The sequence below is a fragment of the Prionailurus bengalensis genome, chromosome E1 (assembly GCF_016509475.1).
Source record: "Prionailurus bengalensis isolate Pbe53 chromosome E1, Fcat_Pben_1.1_paternal_pri, whole genome shotgun sequence".
NCBI classification, from domain to species: Eukaryota; Metazoa; Chordata; class Mammalia; order Carnivora; family Felidae; genus Prionailurus; species Prionailurus bengalensis.
Window position 1 is genome coordinate 14,185,896 of NC_057347.1, and position 16,671 is coordinate 14,202,566.

A 16,671-nucleotide genomic window follows, 5' to 3' on the forward strand; every position below is an offset into this window, starting at 1 on the left:
TACCCCTCTCCCACTTGGGCTGTCTCTCAAATAAATAAATAAACTTAAAAAACAAGGAACAAACAAAAACCTTAATGGACTACCCCCTAGAGTCTATGTACTCACATAGTAATTCAATTTCTCTAACCTAGTTTTTGGATAATATCACCCAATATTTCAGAGTCTTTCCTTTATATTTGTAACAAAATAAAATCAATTTCTACTTAACATCTAAAAAGTATTGTAATCAGTTCAATCAGAGTAAATGCAGGTGAAAGTTAAGAAAACTCAAAGAATTACTTCTTAAAAAATTATTCTTCAAGTTTCCTATTTTACAAAACAAGTTTCGTTTGCTTTATCACACTGTACAAAAATAGCTAGACAGAAATTCCACTGTATTTAGAAAATATATTTGAGGGGCGCCTGGTTGGGTCAGATGGTTAAGCGTCCAACTTTGGCTCAGGTCATGATCTCACAGTTCGTGGGTTTGAGCCCAGCATCTGGCTCTCTGTTGACAGCTCGGAGCCTGGAGCCTGCTTCATTCAGATTCTGTGTTTCCCTCTCTCTCTGCCCTCCCCCGCTGGCACTCAGTCTCTCTCTCAAAAAAATAAACATTAAAAAAAAATTTTTTTTAAAGAAACAAGAAATCAGGGGCGCCTGGGTGGCTCAGTTGGTTGGGCGTCCAACTTTGGCTCAGGTCATGATCTCGTGGCTCATGAGTTCATGCCCCGCGTCGGGCTCTGTGCTGACAGCTCAGAGCCTGGAGGCTGCTTCATGTTCTATGTTTCCCTCTCTCTCTCTCTGCCCTTCCCCCGCTCGTGCTGTCTCTCAAAAATAAATAAACATTAAAAACAATTAAAGAAAAAAGAAACAGGAAATCATCCTCTAAATAAAATGAAATTAACATCTAATGAAAGGCCTGCGGGACCACCTATCAAGAGACAAATCATGGACAGAAGAGACCATTTCTTGAGTACCTTTTTCATACCATGCCAGCCACACTATTCCATGCGCAGGGGATATACATAGTGGCAAATAAGCCAGTCAAGGAGGAAAAATGAGAACAAACCCTGGTTTTAAATACAAGCCCCGAGTCAAAAGAGTGCTCAGATGTTCCCAATGGTAGCTACTGACTTTGATGAAGGTCCTTCTCTGTTTAGCAATTCTAGTATATATAATCTGGAATTTATTTTATCATCTTTAATGATTCTTCCAACCTAGAGATCAGCTGGCTAAAATGACAGCTGAAAACCACCACATCTGTTTAAATCCAGTAAAAATATGACTAATGTCAGCAATAAGTAGTGGAATGAGAACCAAACACAATGGACAACCCAGAAAACTATCTGTCTTTGGTATTTAACAACTTCTAACTATTTAAGCCTCACTTTTCTAAGTATTAACCCTCACCAAGCCAAGCTATCTAGGAACTCATGTTAGGGTGAGGCTTATCTGATGGTGGCGAGTATCTGGCTTCTATCATCTGGGACAATGGTAACCCACAGGTCCAGTTTAATGATGGAGAGACCACCTCTAGCCAATAAACCTTATCAATGTACATGAATAACAATACTTCTGGAATACTAGGATGATCTAATAACAATAAAACCAAGGCACAAACAAATCACTGAACGTGTAATTGTGCCCTGCACAACTTATTAATTCAACATTTGCCAAACACTTACTATGTACCAGGCACCAGGTTTAATAAGGTAAAATACTTGGTCTTTACCCTCAAGAAGTTCATAGTCTACTGGAACAGTCAGCCAAGATACAGGCAGCTGACATAGTACAAAAAGCAGGACAAGTATTACCACATAGGGAGAGATGATTCAGGATGAAGCTGAGAAGGTAAGCAGGGTGTATATCACAAAACAAGCTCAGGTCTTCTTTACATTTATCCTCAGGGCAATGGACAGCTTTTAAAAAAAATTTTAATGTTTATTTATCTTTGCGAGAGAGACAGACACAGAGAGACAGAGAGCGTGAGCATGGGAGGGGCAGAGAGAGATAGAGACACAGAATCCAAAGTAGGCTCCAGGCTCTGAACTGTCAGCACAGAGCCCGACATGGGGCTCGAACTCAATGGACCGCAAGATCATGGCCTGAGCTGAAGTCAAAGGCTTAACCAATTGAGTCACCCAGGCGCCCCAAAATGGGGTACCTTTAGGTAAGTTTTTAATAAAAACTATTCTTGCTTATATAGTGAAGAATGGACCAAAAAGACAGGAAAGGAAGAGACCAGACAGGAGACTTACAGTAATGAAGGTGACAGATGATGGAGATTCACAGTAGCATAGCAGTAGTGAATGAAGAGAATTAGATGGATTTAAATCATTTACCAGGTCTTACAGGATTGGTGACTAGATGTGGGTAGCAAGAAGGTGAGAAAGGTCAGGCAAGGAGTCAAGGATAACTTCCAGAGATTTCTGGCTTAGAACTAAGTTGAACAGGAAATTCCTGTGTGTGAGGGGATGAGGAAAGTAGGACTTACTCCATTTTCGGTATGTTGATTCCAAGGTGCCTGAGATTTTTAGTAGGGAGTAGTACAAACAAGTCTGCCCTGAAGAGAACTGACCTACAAAAAAAAAAAAAAAGGTCTGGTACTTATCAGCTTAGGGATGGTATAACTGAAGCCCATGACAATGGAGGACCCACAGAGAACGCATAGAGCTAGATGAGCAGAGGGACTAGTAGAGCCAGGCGGAACAACACCAACACTTAAAAAAAAAAAAAAAAGTCTACAACCGAGGCTAAGAGAAGGAGTCAAAGAGGAAAAAATAAAAACAGGAGCGAGTATGTCACAGAAGCCAAGGGAGTATTTCATGAAGAAGAGGCAATCAACAGTATCCAAAAGTATCCAACTATTAAGCAAAATAAGGTCTGAAATGGGTCTGCTCCATTCAGACTAGAGCTCTGATAACCTTGATGAGAATGGTTTCAGTAAAATGGTAAGGATATGGTTTAACATGCAGAAACCATGTTTAAATTAGCTGATGAGGGAGATGAAGTAAAGATAGTACCATAAATAAATATCTTAGAAATAGCTGGAAATGCTGAAAAGGAGTTTTTCTCAAGCAAATGAGATGCTTAAATGCTACTGGTGGAGGAAAAAAAGACACAGGAGAAATGAAGAAGGGAATGAAGAATTTTAATATCAATATTTTCACCCCCTAATCAACCAAAGGCAAACAGACAACCAGACACGATGTATCCCTTGACAAAATAACACTAAACCACCTATAAAATATTCTTGCTTCAAATCAAATCTGAATCTGTTTAAGTCTCTGGCTCCAACCATCTATTTGCAAGAAGTACAGAGGAAAGAGGAATATGTTAAAGACATCATGGGGATATAACCACCAATACCTGTGAAGCCTTATAAAATACTGTAAAAAGTCTTATAAAATAAATGACCCAGTTTTCTCAAATTCCAAGGAAAGGAAGAAAAAAAGTCAGAAAGGGAAACCTACAGATTAAAAGACACAAGTGACATATCAACCAAGTGTAATTTACAGACCTTATTTATATCTGGATTAAAAAAAAACTGAAGAGTAAGCAACTGCTAGGGTGCCTGGGTAGTGGAGTCGGTTAAGTATCCAACCCTTGATCTTGGGTCAGGTCATGATCTCACAGTTTGTGAGTTCGAGTCCTGCATTAGGTTCTGCGCTGATGGTGCAGAGCCTGCTTGGGATTCTGTCTCCCTCTCTCTCTGCCCTTTCCCCGCTTGTGCTCACTCGCTCTCTCAAATAAATGATAAACTTAAAAAAAACCTGCAAATCAATGAACAAAAATTGGGGGACAATGAACACTGGATGGATGTCTGATGATATTAAAGAGTAATTATGAATTTTTCAAGAGTCAATATGGTATTGTGCTTATTTTTAAAAATCTTTTAGAAATATACAACAAAAAATTTATCAATAAAATGTTATGTCTGGAATATGCATGAAAAAATGTGAGTGGTGGGGCACCTAGCTTGCTTATTAGTCAGTGGAGCATGTGGCTCTTAATCTCGAGGTTTTGAGTTTGAGCCCCACACTGGGTGTAGAGATTACTTAAAAATAAAATCTTAAAAAAAAAAAAACTGGGGTGGAAAGAGTGTGCATGGAAGATACAGGAAACACAACTGATCTTGGTTGGTAACTGTTGAAGCTGGGTAATGGTACAAAGAGGATTCATTACAGTATTCTCTAACTTTATTTATGTACTGACATGTTCTATAATAAAGTCTGTTTTTAAAACCAGAAGAGGGAAATACTTAATGAAACAAGGAACTAAGGGAAGAGAATGAGAAAGGAATGAGATCCCACAAGGAGAAGTCTTACACATACAGATAGGTCGCCTCTTCCACTGTGTTAGAAAGAAAGGCGCGGCACCTGGGTGGCTCAGTTGGTCAAGTGTTCGACTTCAGCTCAGGTCACGATCTCACAGTTGGTGAGTTCAAGCCCCGCGTGAGGCTTTGTGCTGACAGTTCAGAGCCTGGAGCCTGCTTCGGATTCCATGTCTCCCTCTCTCTCTGCCCCTCCCCTGCTCACACTTTCTCTCAAAAATAGATGCAAATATGTTTTATTATATTTTGAGTAAACAGGAAGTAAGGTCATTTGCTGAGTAGGGGGAGTAAGAAAGAAAGCATTAAGTTTAGAGACTTGAAACAGCTGCTGTGAAGAATGAGGACAAAGAAATGGAATAGGAAGTACATTTTTTTAGATTGGAGACTGAATTTTTAGTGGTCCTCATCTACAAAGATATGTGATTCTTGTTTAGCAAATATATAAGCTCTGCCTGAAGACACAAAATCACACATTTAGAGATCCAGGGTTGGGCTGAGGGTCTGCAAGGTTTGTGCGATGAATGGATGATGAGAGTCAAAATAATGGATCTAAGAGCTTAAACTGCATTGTACAGAAACTGTAAACAGGAAAGGCAAATTGAGAGTAGAGGGATCAAGAAAGCAGAGGTCTCTATATTCTGGGAGAACACCCGAAGGCTGTTAATCAGAGAATACAAAATAGGATGATTAAATCTAAGACTTCCTAATTTGTTATTAGCTATTATTATCTTTATGTTATTATTAACTATATGTTAATAATGTTTTTATCACAAGGTAAGTATTGATGACAAATGGTAAAGAGAGACAATGAATATGATGAGCACTAGATGCATATTAAGAAGATACGGGTTTAAGTCTGTCATCAACTCTATAACCCTGAGTAACTCATCTAACATTCCCAGAAAGTAGATAACATCTACTTATTTCATCCTCTATCAATTTCCTACATATATAATATATGGCTATCAGAAATCACAAGTATGTAATTGAGCTATTATACCTAAGAATATAATATAATGTAAAGTATTTCTGATTTACCTTCTGTTAACTTTTAGCGTAATATTTTAATATATAATTGCAAAATACCACATGACAACAGAAATAAATGGTTTTCAAATGGACCAAAACAGATAGTTTAGAATATGTTGCAATGAACAATCCATACTTATAACCAACAGTACAAATAAACCAAGCAATATTTTCATACCACCTGGTGAAAGAATTCTTAATCTTTTTTTTTTTGTGGAGGGGAGGGAGTGTCAATAAAGTCAAGACCTCTTCCCTCAAAGAAGCACATATAAACTATTACTATGCATTTTAAGGCAGTTTACAAATCCTTCTAAAAGTCAACATAATGAATGAAAAGACTTAACATTCTGAAATGTATTTTGGCAGCACTTCAATAATCCCTTCTAAGCTACTTGTATATATTACAAACATATTTCAAAGAGGAGTCTCATTTATTCATTTGCATGTCAATATCCAGACGTTCTTAGAGATGGGATCTGTGTTGCCTAAGCACTAGAAACTGAAGCTTCAGTAGGTTTTTTGGAATGAAGAATTCTTAACCATTGTATATTCTAATGTTACACCTGCTTATCTACTACACAAATGCAACTCTCCTAGGCAAAAATGTTTACTGCCTGTGTTAAGTACCTCACCAAAGAAAGAGGAAAGGGGGAGGGGCACCTGGGTGGCTCAGTTGGTTAAGCTCTTGGTTTCAACTCAGGTCACGATCTCACGGTTCCTGGGTTCGAGCCCAGGCTTGCACTGTCAGTGCAGTCTGTCACGCTCTCTGCCCCCTTCCCAGCTCGCTCTCTCTGCCTCTCTCTCAACATAACTTTCAAAATTTAAAAATAAACAAACATTAAAAAACACATTATTTTCTTTTTCAGTTTCCATGTGTTAACAACATAGGTTTCACACTTATCTAAACAAGATTTATGACATATTTCATTAAGAATTTATTTTGTACATTGTTACCTACCAACCCTGAGTTTATGAAATAGGAAAATACAGAAAATAAAGGATGTGTGTAAGGGAAAACATAAAAATAACAGTACACATTAACATAAAAAGTAGAAATCATCAGATTTATTTATTATTATATGTAGATCTAAGAGTTCAGGAGAGCCACCAAAAAGGGGCACCTGGGTGGCCCACTCGGTTAAGCATCCAATTCTTGATTTCAGCTCAGGTCATGATCTCACAGTTCTTGAGTTCAAGCCCTGCATCAGGCTTTGTGCTGGCAGTATGGAGCCTGCTTAGGATTCTCTCTCTGTCCCTCTCTCTACCCCTCCGCAGCTCTCTCTCTCAAAGTAAATAAACTTAAAAAAAAAAAAAAAAAAAAAAAAAAAAAGGAGAGCCACCAAAGTCATATACTACAGTAACTGGAGTATGGCTCCAGCTGGCTCCAGTGGCTCCTGCTCTCATGAAATTGTCACTTGACAATGCTTTATTTAAAAAGGGTTAGCAGATTATCTACCTTGCTTGAATAGCACATATTAAATTATAGCTCTTAATCCTAATCCAAACAATATTGTCCACATACAGCAATGAAGCAAGGCAGAAACTACTGTCAATCGAGATTTACTGAGTACCTTTGCACAACAGTTAATTTTCAGAAGTTCAATAAAATTTGTTGTTTTCCAATTAACTGCATGCTACATGGTACTCTACAAATCATTAGGTTTATAGCAAAGTAAAAAAAAATAGAATTTTTCTCAAAGTCAATAATGGGACGTAAGATATTTTATTAAACTGCGTTACTATTTCATATTACAAATATGCCCGTCTTGATACTTACAACTATTTTTATCATTTTATCCTAATATCCTTACATAGATTTTGTACACAATAATCCAATTAAGCAAAATAAAGCTAACCTTTTTTTTTTACAAGGTGGTAAAAAAGGATGAAAAAAATTATTGTCTATAATTTAATGAATTAAGATCTCAATTTGACTTAGAAAACTAAAAGCTACTTTCTTAGTTATGCTGGCCACACATTATGTTTCAAAAGAATCGGACCAAGGTTTTTTTAAAGAGCACAGATAACCGGCATCCAACAAAAAGACATCAAGTCGTCTATTCATGTTGTATGTCATAATGTTCCTACTTAATAAACTGGTTTTTAAATTTTTTTTTAATTTTATTTTAGAGAGACAGAGCAGGGGAGAGGGACAGAGGGGGAGAGGAAGGGTGGGGGGAGAGAGAAGGGGGGGGAGGGAGGGAGGGAGAGAGAGAGTGAGAGAGAGAGAGAGAGAGAGAGAGAGAGAATGAATACCTTAAGCAGGCTCCATGCTCAGTGTGGAGCCCGACACAGGGCTAGATCCCACCAAGCTGGGATCATGACCTGAGCCAAAACCAGGAGTCAGACACCCAACCAACTGAGCCACCCAGGTGCCCCATGACACAAGCTTTCTTATCAAAGTTCTTGTTACTTAATTTTTGACAATTTTATATAGTATAAGGAAGAATGTGTATGATGTGGTTAGTGCCACATGACTGATGTTCTATAAATTCTGAGAAATGAAAACTGAAACAATCCTCTCCCAAAACACACACGGTCTTGCCCTCTGGAAAAGAAATTTTTTTTCACTTGTGCCATGTTCTTTCCCCTCGCTGTCTCTGAACTGTCTGCACCATCCAAATCATTCTGATGTATGCGTAACTAACCTATCAGAACATACATATGTGTTTTGATCTGCACAGTTCCCATGGTATGGGCTAAAAGAAGGAACATCTCTCACTTAAATAACTAGCGGTGGGTATTTTGAGTGTTCCTGAAAATTATCACTTTATCATGATGATGCTCCTTAACACGACATCAGACTTAATACCAGATTATATGTTTCTTTAAATTCTCAATATTTGAGTCTGAGTATTATTCCAGGTAAAAATACTTAAAATTGCATCATTAGTGCTATACAACAATGCAAATAATGAAAAAAGAAACTTATCTATGAAGTCAATGCACTGAATATGCTGAAAAATACCCCAGTATATAGTTTAAATCCATGAGATCACATATAAAAAGGACCTAAGAGGACCTTCATTTCCTTAAATTAATCTTTATAATTTCCTTACTTTCCCATCTACAGAGATAAGTTTCTAGAGTTCTGAAATCATTTTCTAATAAAAATGAAGGTGGTAAAATTAACCAAAATTTTAATTCCTTGCAGTGTCTTGTGCTCTGTGTGAAAAATTAAGTATAAAGCTTCTCCCATGCCCACAATTTGAAAATATTAGATCACTGATTGTTTTTAATCAAACATCTGGGCTTTAATGTCTACTTGTTCTTACTCTGCTTCAGCCTGGAGGCCCATGATTCATTGGGACTTAGTGTTGGCAGGCAATAACAAAAACAAGACTAGGTTGATTCATCACTGAGGGACAGACTAAGCTCAGGCACACAGTTCACTGAAAAAGTAAAAGTCTTCAAACAGCTACACCACCTCCTCACTTCCTATCAGTTACAGCCAACAACTACATCTCAATTTGAAAGATTTAAATTACTCATCAGATAAGTATCTGGGTACATATAAAATATCTTGCATTTTTCAGTTAGCCTTTGGCCAATAATTAAGATACCACTTTTTCACTGAAAATTATTCCTACCAATCTCAACCCTAGTAACTCTAATATTAAAGGCAAGTGTTGCAAATAGATGCTCCATAGCTAGATTATGAATCTAAAGAAACAAAGCAGAAATAGTTTTTGAACTCTGAAATCCAACAGACTTAGATTTAAGTAACACAATATAAATCATATCTAGATGCCCATCTTAGGATCAATCTTTTTTGCCTTTGTTTTCTGCTTGTCACTACAAGACTGAAATCATGCTATGAGATGGTTTCTATTATACCTCCCATGATGGTTAATTTTATGTGTCAACTTGGCCAGGCCACAGTACCCAGATATTTGGTCAAGCACTTGTTTAGATATTGCTATGAAGGCATTTTTTAGACGAGATTAACATTTAAATCAGCTGATTTTGAGTAAAGCAGATTACCCACTCCCCCCAACCTCATAATGTAGATGGGTTTCATCCAAGCAGTTGAACACCTGAGGAGAAAAGACCTACGTTACCCCTGAGGAAGAGGGAATTTTGACAGCAGACTGTCTTTGGACTCTAGATGCAACTGAACTTTTCCCTGGATCTCCATCCAGGCAGCCTACCCTGTAAATTCTGGACTTGCCAACCTTCACAATCATGTAAGCCAATTCCTTAAAATCTAACCAACCCCCCCCCCCCCAAGAGTCAGAGACAGAGAGACAGAGACACACAGAGAGAGATTGTTACTTCTTCCTTTTAAACATATATATAACGTTCTGTTGGTTCTCTTTCTCTGGAGTACCCTAATATATCCCCATATCCTCAGTTCTGTTGTAATATAGCAGCCTTTATTATTATAGACTTGGTCAATGAACTCTACTTGAATAAATACTCTTCACCCCTCACAGTGCTCAAACTCTACACCCTGGATACCCTCCAGGCAAATTAAAGCCTTCAAGGGTTACCAAAAGTAAAAAACTGCTTCCAACCTACAACAAACAAGAAAGATATCCAAATAAGGGCTACTGACATGCAAAATAGGTAACTGAGAACTCATCCTACCCCCTCTTTATTTTCATCATACTCTCCACGAAGTTTTTGATATTCACTACCACTAGAATTTATAAGCACCATCTCATTACTGCTGATGTTTCCTCTTTTCCTCCCGGTTTCTTCTTTCTTGGCCTGTCTCCCTCACCATTTCTTAGTTCTCCCTTTATGGACATTGATCAGGATGCATCTTCACATTCCATGGCACACCCATCAAACATGCTAGATATAACCTTCATCAGAGCAGTATTTACTTGTTGATGAGTGCTCTAATACTGCTTCTTCACGGATTAAAAAAAAGTTTCCAGAGCACCTGGGTGGCTCAGTCGGTTACGTGTCCAACTTTGACTCAGGTCATGATCTCACGGTTCGTGGGTTTGAGCCCCACATCGGGCTCTGTGCTGACAGCCCAGAGCCTGGAGCCTGTTTCAGATTCTGCCCTCTCTCTCTGCCCCTCCTTGGCTTTGCTGGTACTCCCTCTCTCTCTAACAAATAAGCATTTAAATAAATAAACAAACAAACAAAGGTTTCCTTCTCTTCTTTGACTTAAGGCATGTAGCCACTTTGAACAGCTGAAGGTTCCAAAGAAACAAATTCTGATTTACTTGGGTTTTATTGTATATAGTTTCCAGTGCTTTTTATCGCAAACCAGCTGTTCTGTATGGTACAACTGTGCATGCCTATCAACAGTAAAAGGGAATGTGAAAAAAGACAAACATTTCTTGTTTTAATATGATTTTAGAGATTTGTGGGTCATTTTTTTTCTTGTAAATTTACTTAAATGAAAACAAAAATATCTATTTATATGGTTATTTTACAGACACACAGCCTGATAAGAACACTGACAAAACAAAATGGTTCTCAAATATAAATAAATTATTCCTCCTAAAAATGTTTGTTTCCTGTAAGTTGTGTTTTACTTTATCAAATTCATTATTTCCAGATTCTCTGGGATTCCATGATGCCAAATAAATATCTTATAAAAATGAAGAATACTGAATTATACTTCTTGGTCTCTAATATAAATATCTTTCAACTTGCATTCTATTACATGATTAAGTAACATCAAAAGAAAATGAATTCAACAAACGGATGCCACTGACCTCTGTAAGTTTGTATCAATTTAGACAATGATTCTTTAGATTGAAAAACATCTATGGGAAACAGAACAATAAATGTCACACACATATTTTTGTCAAATTGGACTTATTAAAATAGTTGAAGAAGGAAGTAACCAGGAGTGTACATTAGAACCACTTGAAGAATTTCCTAAAGATAATTATGGTAAAGGGCCTTATCCAGAGATTCTGAGGAGGCATCTAAATTTTTTAAATGTCTCCAAGTGATTCTGATGCACATCCTCAGTAGAGAACCATACCCTCAACAGTATAAACCACAGCCAGTCCTAGAGGGTCAAAAGCAAAATTATGAATATTTCATCAAGAAATCATCAGTGTCAGAAAATGGCATCTGGGCTCTAAAGTCAAAAATCAAATTACAAGGTCCAGGTACTCAGATTTAATTGATAATTCCAACTGCCACTCAAATTCAAAAAAATATTTACAAGGGGCGCCTGGGTGGTTCAGTCTGTTAAGCATCTAACTCTTGATTTCGGCTCACGTCATGATCTCAGTCTTGAGATGGATTCCTGCATTGGGCTTCATCCTGGGCATGGAACCTGCTTAAGATTCTCTTTCTTCCTCTGCCCCTCCCCTCCACATGCACGCGAGCACACACACATGCACTTTCTTTCTCTCTCTCAAAAAAAAAACAAAAACAAACAACATAATATACATATTTACAAGACTCCTCAGATATACCTTGAAGAGATATTAACAGGAAAAAGACATCAGTCCAACATTTTGAAATAAGCAAGCATTTTTCATTACAGTTAAGCTTCTGTTGAAGATTTCTAAAAAATTTTTGAAGAAGAAAATACAGCTGACTTATTCATTATATAACTAGTCTTCCTGGTATGTTCTAATAAAGACACATTCTTTTGCATCTATATTAATTTTATTACCTTTTATTTTTAAACAATTTGTTTTAAGTTTATTGATTTATTTTGAGAGAGACAGAGATGGTATGGGGGCGGGAGGAGGCACAGAGAGTGGGAGAGAATCCCAAGCAGGCTCCCACACTGTCAGCGCAGAGCCAATGCAGTGCTCAAACTCAAGGACTGTGAGACAGATCATGACCTGAGCCAAAACCAGGAGTTGGACACTTAACCAAGTGAGCCACCCAGGCGCCCCACCTTTTATTTTAATCGTATCTTCTCCCCTATTTACCTAGACCAGGGTGTAAGCAAACTTTCTGTAATGAGCCAGAAAGTAAATATTTTAGGTTTTGCTAACCTTAGAGTTTCTGTAGCAAGAAAACAACAATAAACAATATGTAAAAGCCATTTGCAAGGACACAGATGAAGCTAGAGAGTATTATGCTAAGTGAAATAAGTCAAAGAAAGACAAATACTGTACAATTTCACTCATATGTGGAATTTAAGAAACAAATGAGCAAAGGGGGAAAAAGAGAGAGGCAAACCAAGAAACAGGTTTGTGGTTAAATAGGTGATGGAGATTAAGGAGTGTACTTGTGATAAGCACAGGGTATGTATTTAAGTGTTGAATCACTATACTGTACACCTGAAACTACTATTACACTGTATGTTAACTGGAATTTTTAAATAAAAACTAAAAAAAAAGATGATTAAAAAAACCCAATGTGAAAAGAAATACGTTGTTTCTGTTCCTAAAACTTTACGGACATTGAATTTCATGCAATCTTTTAAAATAAAATTTTACAAAATATTCTTTTGCTTTTTCAACCATTAAAAATTGTAAAAACCATGCTCAGCTCAGCTCACAGGCTGTACAAAAATAAGTAGCAGAGGCAGGATTTGGTTTGCCAGCCATAGTTTGCAAACTCCCTTAGCCAAACAAATTAAGTTAACTGATACAGGCTACTTTTACTAATAGTATCTCTTTCACAGAACTGTCAGACAGATTAAAAGAGTTGATTACATGTAAAGTGCTCACAACACTGATTGGTATACAGTAAGTGTTATATGATTTTATGTATCTATACCTTAATTTCTTTCTATATCCCCCCCACTTTAATACTCCCTCAATGTATTTGTCTATCACACTGAAATGTTTTGTCTAAAATCTGATTGTTATAGGTACACCTGGATGGCTCAGTCGGTTGAACATCCAACTCTTGATTTTGGCTCAGTCAGAATCCCAGAGTTGATTGAGCCTCCTGTCGGGCTCTGCACTGAGCACGGAGCCTGCTTGGGATTCTCTCTCTCTCTCTCTCTCTCTCTCTCTCTCTCTCTGTGCCTCCCCCCCCCCCATTACCATCTCTGTCTCTCTCAAAATAAATCTCTCTCTTTCTCTCTCTCCACTTCAACCCCCCCACTCTCCCTGGCTTGTGCGTGCTCTCTCCAAAACCTAAAAATAAAAAAAATAAACAAGATATAAATTAAAAACAAATAATAAAATCAGATTTATATAAAAAGAAAAATCCTTCATTGCTGAGGTAGAAAAAAGTATCCAATCATGATTCACTAAGAGCGCCTGGGTGGCTCAGTCGATTAAGCTTCCAACTTCAGCTCAGTGAGTTCGAGCCCTGCATTGGGCTCTCTGCTCTCAGCACAGAGCCCACTTTGGATCCTCTGTCCGCCTCCCTGTCTCTCTGCCCCTTCCCTGCTCACATTCTTTCTCTCTCTCTCTGTCAAAAATAAATAACATAAAATAATAATAATAATAATAATAATAATAATGATTCAATAGTTTTTCCTAGAAACTAACATTCTAGCTCTCTTTCCAAAAAATCTAAAGCAAATATCTACCTGCAATTTATCCATAGCAGCAGTCCCATTAACTGCAATCTCAGGCAAAAAAACAACCCTTACCTACATACTAAGACCTCAGAGGAGGACATAAAGATTCCTAATTCCCAACACACTAATGCAATTGCATTTAGGAAGGACTTGCCTATGGGGTGCCTGGGTGGCTCAGTCAGTTGAGCATCTGACTCAGTTTTGGCTTAGGTCACGCTCTCATGGTTTGTGAGTTCGAGCCCCACGTCTGGCTCTGTGCTGACAGCACAGAGACTGCTTGGGATTTCTCTCCCTCTCTCTCTCTGACCTTCCCCAGCTTGTTCTCTCTCTCTCTCAAAAAATGAATAAAATTTTTTTTAAAAAAGGACTTCCCTGTAAATGCGCCATTACATTATAACCAAGGCATGGTTTACAAATTCAGGTTTAGGGTACTTTTTTCCCTTTAGTTAAGTAATCAGTTTAACTAGCTAGCTAAAGAAAGTTAGTGATTCTTACTCTGGCCTGGCCCGGCCCAGACTAATACTAAAATGTGAGTTGAAGAATGTAAGGAAATGCTACCTAGAACACAGGTGAGGTCATTATCTCCAAAAAGGTGTAATGAGGCAGATTCCACATGTCCAAGTCTTCATTATTAAAATGTTTTATTTGGGGTACACACCCTTTACCATGTTTTGCAATTTTCCTCCCCTTCAAGATCCAGCCTGAAAGCTGTATATCACTACCTCTGTGAGGCCCTCCCTGGCTAACCCACCCCCCTTGTCAGAAGTAGGTTTCTTCTTTTTTAAAGTCTCACCGTGCCATCTATGTTATAATCCTAATTACCATTTACTGACATGACATGCTACGCCTCTTTCCTAAAATGTTTAATTCCTACAATACCCAGCAAAAAAACTAATATCCTCGTTCAACAGATAAAGAAGTCATGTATCCAAGGTTAAACAGCTGGATAGTGGCAGGGCCAGGATTCAAGCCAGGTTTGCTTTGGACTCCCACAGCAATGGTTTCAAACAGCAGGAATGTGAACAGAGAGGAGGCCAGGTAGGCAAAATTCTCTTTTTATCTGCTTATATATTGAGTTTCTGCATAAGAGATTTTTGGGGGAAAGTTTCCACTGTTAAGATAAATTTGTAAAATCACTGATGCTACCTTGTGCTGCCTCTCACGTTCTTTTTAAGTAACTATATACATGCTGTCTCTAGTACCACACTGACCTCTTTAGGCAAACACTGAACTGATTTCTTTGCCTCTCTAGAACCAGGCATAGGGTCTTAGCACTCAACAAATGTTTGTAAGGAATCAAGCTTTGAAAGCAAAACTTTCCAAATTAATTAACTGTATTTCCACAGTCATAAGCAATTACAAAATAATTTATAATTGCATAGCAATTTATACTTAATGAAATTCTTTCATATATTTTCTTTTTTTTTAAGTTTATTTTGAGAAACAGAGTACCTGAGCAGGGAAGGGGCTGAGAGAGAAGGTGGGGGAGACAGAGAATCCCAAGCAGGCTCCGTGTAGTGCACTGTCACAGCACAGAGCCCAATGTGGGGCTCAAACTCACGAAACATGAGATGCATGACCTGAGCCAAAGTCAACACTTAACTGACTGAGCCACACAGGCACCCCCATATATAATATAATATCTTCTTAAAAAGAGAAACCAAGATGAAGTTTTTAAAATGTTTTCCAAAATGGCATTTATTCAATAGTCAAGGCTTTATTTTAACAGAATATCAATTATTCAACAACTATCAAACAGTATTGGCAAAAGCCATTAACCATGTTTTAACTGCCATACCAAAATACTATTAGGGTTAAACCATATTAAATCGCCAATAATGGCAATTACACAGGTTCAACCTAGTACTTATTAAGGGTAATTTAAAAAGCATTAGCAGGGCGCCTGGGTGACTCAGCCGGTTAAGCATCCAACTTTTTATTTCGGCTCAGGTTGTGATCTCATGGTTCGTGGGCTTGAGCCCCAAGTCCGGGTCTGTGCTGACAGCACAGAGCCTGCTTGGGGTTCTTACTCTCCCTCTCTCTCTGCCCATCCCTTGCTCACGCTCTCTCTCTAAACAAACAAACAAACAAACAAACAAACATTTAAAAAAAAGAACATTAGCAAAGTTACAGTAGCTAGCATAAATAGCAGAACTTGAGGAATTTATTTACAGTTTTAACCAAAAACTTAAGCAGAGTAACTCCCTCTTCTGTGATTTCAGTTATGCATACACATAGTTAACAATTCTCACACTACACTGTAATCATCTGCCTTGATGTTTCCTCAACAATACTCCTCCAAAGCTCCAACCTTGACATATTCCTCATTGTTATCTCTATCAAATATCATGGTAATTGACACACAATTGGTATCTAATAGATGTTTCTAAATGACTTCTACAGGTATCGTAGTAAAACAGATTAAAATCTACTATGTTCAGGGAAGTAAAGGTGCACTGTATCACTTTACTCTCATCCTTCTTTTTTAAAATTCCAAATAATTTAAATTCTGAAATATGGGCAAAAGTCAAAGTCCAGCTCCCTGGGGCTGGTTTCCATATAATTTTTTCCTTTTTAAATTTTTTTTTTCAACGTTTATTTATTTTTGGGACAGAGAGAGACACAGCATGAACGGGGGAGGGGCAGAGAGAGAGGGAGACACAGAATCGGAAACAGGCTCCAGGCTCTGAGCCATCAGCCCAGAGCCTGACGTTGGGCTCGAACTCACAGACCGCGAGATCGTGACCTGGCTGAAGTCGGACGCTTAACCGACTGCGCCACCCAGGCGCCCCCCCAATTTTTTTCCTTTTTAAAGGCTGAACACTGATTAATATTTATCAGATAAAGTACATCAATTTTAAAATCCTATAGAAAATCAATTGGCTGTCTCAACTTTATACTAAAACTTTAA

At 37.9% G+C, this 16,671-nt stretch overlaps 1 protein-coding gene across 2 annotated transcripts in view; it reads right to left on the reverse strand.

Annotated features, from left to right (window-relative positions):
- The window catches only part of PAFAH1B1 (platelet activating factor acetylhydrolase 1b regulatory subunit 1), a 77,010-nt gene that overhangs the window by 40,553 nt on the left and 19,786 nt on the right, over positions 1-16,671 (reverse strand). The window contains exon 2 of one of the 2 annotated variants that reach the window (XM_043583434.1): positions 2,474-2,557. The exons of the other annotated variant lie outside the window; for it this stretch is intronic. The gene's annotated coding sequence lies outside the window, so the exon portion shown is untranslated. The remainder of the gene's footprint in view (positions 1-2,473; positions 2,558-16,671) is intronic. 2 annotated transcript variants of the gene reach the window in all.